The sequence below is a fragment of the Tribolium madens genome, unplaced genomic scaffold (assembly GCF_015345945.1).
Source record: "Tribolium madens isolate multiple individuals breed KSU strain unplaced genomic scaffold, Tmad_KSU_1.1 Scaffold_7;HRSCAF=85;Tcas5.2_LG10, whole genome shotgun sequence".
NCBI classification, from domain to species: Eukaryota; Metazoa; Arthropoda; class Insecta; order Coleoptera; family Tenebrionidae; genus Tribolium; species Tribolium madens.
This window is the reverse complement of record NW_025401050.1, coordinates 5408977-5411775: the sequence shown is the minus strand read 5'-3', so window position 1 is coordinate 5411775 and position 2799 is coordinate 5408977.

The following is a 2799-nucleotide window of genomic DNA, read 5'->3' as shown; positions in this document are numbered from 1 at the left end:
TTTCTTCACCTTCTCTTCTTTCTATCTAAAAAAATATCTCTAATATGTTTTCATACTTTTACTGTTTTTTTATGAGTAATTTTTATACTTATTTGCTTCTCATTCTTTGTTTTTAATTACTCTTTTCTATTTTATTCCTTTGCACTTCCTTCTTTATTTCATCTTTAATCCATTTTACTTATTTTTTTATTTTCCTTTTTTTTAGAAAATTCTATTTTTGATTAAATTTTATCTATTCTATTCTTCTATTTTCTTCTTTCATGCTGTTGAATTATGTTATTTAATCTTTTTCACCACACTTTTCTTCTAAATATGTGTCTAGTATAAATATGTTTTCTTTACATTCGAATTTTGGTCTTCATTTTTTCCGACCTTCTTCTAATTTTTTACAAAATTTTTCTTCTTTATTTTTTTCTTAAAATTTCATTGCATTTTGCTAATGTTTTTTGTTTCTTCTTTTTATTAGCTCGTATCAAAAATAATTGTTCTTTGTTTTCTTTAGCATTTAACATATTAAATTTTTTTTCTTAGTTCCCTTTTTCTTTTATTTTTATTCACAACACTGTTCTCTCTAAATATCTATCTCTTAGTTTTCATTTCTTCTGATTTTCTTTCCTTCTGTCACTCTTGGAAATAAATACTTCTTGTAACCATTTGTATTTTTCTCCAGATTGATTTTTTATTTGTGTTTTTTCTTCTTCAACGAAATGAAACGACCAATTAATTTCCGTAATTAAATTATTTTTTGTTTTCCACACCGGAAAAATCCATTTAATTCGACTGATTTAATTCCGATGCGTAAAATCGTCATTTTGTGTGTGTTTCCGTTTGAATTGTTTCCTCTCTCATCCTTGACTGTCATCATCATCATCACCTAAAAAACCCACCGAATTAGAAGTGTTGTAAGGCCAAAAATCGTGCAATTACTCTTAATTGCAGTAATTAAACGACCGGAACATCGTGTATGTTACACTTCAAGGCCGCCTATTATGCAAAATGGATTTATGGGGTTAATCTTTTGGTCGATGGAAGAGTTATTTCTTTCATCATCTCGGCACGTAAGTACGAATCGTGATTAAGTGATGAGTCTAATCAGCTCAACGCGAGCTCACGTAGATTTTATAATAACGTCCGTCGAGGATGTGTGCTTTCGACATACCAAATTGTGAAAAAAAATCGATCGAAGTAGGCTTGATTATGACATGTGTGACATTTGATCGAAAAAATGATCTTAAATATGGGCAATTTTCAAATTCGTTTGTTGGTTTTTTTCTTTGTTTTTGGGTAGGTTTGGTAACAATGAGTAAATAATTGTGACAGGTGTGACATTTGACCGGAAAAATGGGACTAAATATGGGCAATTTAGGTTGTAGGTACTTTCAAATTCGTTTGTTTATCTGTAAAAGTCGGGTTTTGTGCATATATGCGGAAAGCTTACGCAAGAACAATTTTGAACGATTATTCTCACCTCGCAATTAGTCATTTTAGCTGCTTTCAAGTGTTTGGAAAAATACTCACGTACCAATTTTGGAACACCCGGTATATTAATGGTGGATGCGCCAGTTTTTATTCCTATCATACTCGTAAAATTGTTGACTGAATTTTTTGATTCAAAGATTCTAAATTCTGCAGTTGAAAATTTGGTTCTAAGATTCTGAGTTTCAGGTACTATAAAATTGAAAATAGTGAAGATTTAAAGATCTGCAAAGTCAAAAATGGTAAATTTTTACGGCTTAAAAATTCGGAAATTAAGTAGATTCTTAGATTTTAAGATTTTTTGAAACTAAAGAGAAAGATTAGAAAATTTTGCAAGTTGTAGAAGAGATTCGAGAATTTGTTTTTCATGTTCTAAGATTCTAAAAGTCTGCAATACTAAAAAAAGATTGTGTTTTCAAAATCTGAAAAATATAGTTCCTAAAATTTTGTTTTGTTATGTTTCTGAAGGTTCTAATATTCAAAAACAAAAAATTTTGGATTATAATATTCTCCAATTCTCAAAATTCCAAATTTTAAATTTTTTTTCAAGATTGCGAGTTCTAAAAAACTAAAATTCCAAAAATTTCTATTTTAATTCTATCTATAAAATTTAAAATTTTGAAATTAAAAAAAGAAGCATTTTGTCATAAAATTTAATTTTTCTATTGCTTTGAAGATAGTAAAATTCAAAAATCCTTTCTCAAATTCCAACATTTTAAGAATTCTGAAATTTTTAAATTCAGTCTTCAAGTTTATCAAATTCTAAAATTTTGAAGACGAAGTCCTAAAACTCTCAAAATTATGAGAATCAAAAATTTTATTCTCAGGTTGCACAATTCTAAAGATTGAAAAAATTCAGAAAATCGTAGTATTCAAACATTCTGTAATGTTGAAGATTTGAAGATTCAGTAATTTTTGTCACTTTCTAAGCTTCAGAAATTATAAAATTCTAGAATAATAATATTATACGAGTATGACTGCTAAATTTAAATATTTTATTCGAAAATTTGATAATTAACTTTTTTTTGCAATATTCCAAGTTTTAAAATTCTAAAATACTAAAACTCAGAAAATTCCACGCACCCAAAGGTTCTGAAATTCGAGATATTAGTTTTAAAGTTACCACATTCTAAAGTTTTAATATATAGAAATTTTAAAGATTTTAAAGACGTAATAAAAAATCTTAAATTTCTAGAATGCTAAAAAATACAACAATAAATTCTGAAGATTTGATGCTTCTAAATCTCTAAGAATCTAAAAATTTATAGATTCGAGTCTTTATAAGTTCTAGCATAATTCTTTTATCATTCTAAGATTCTAAAA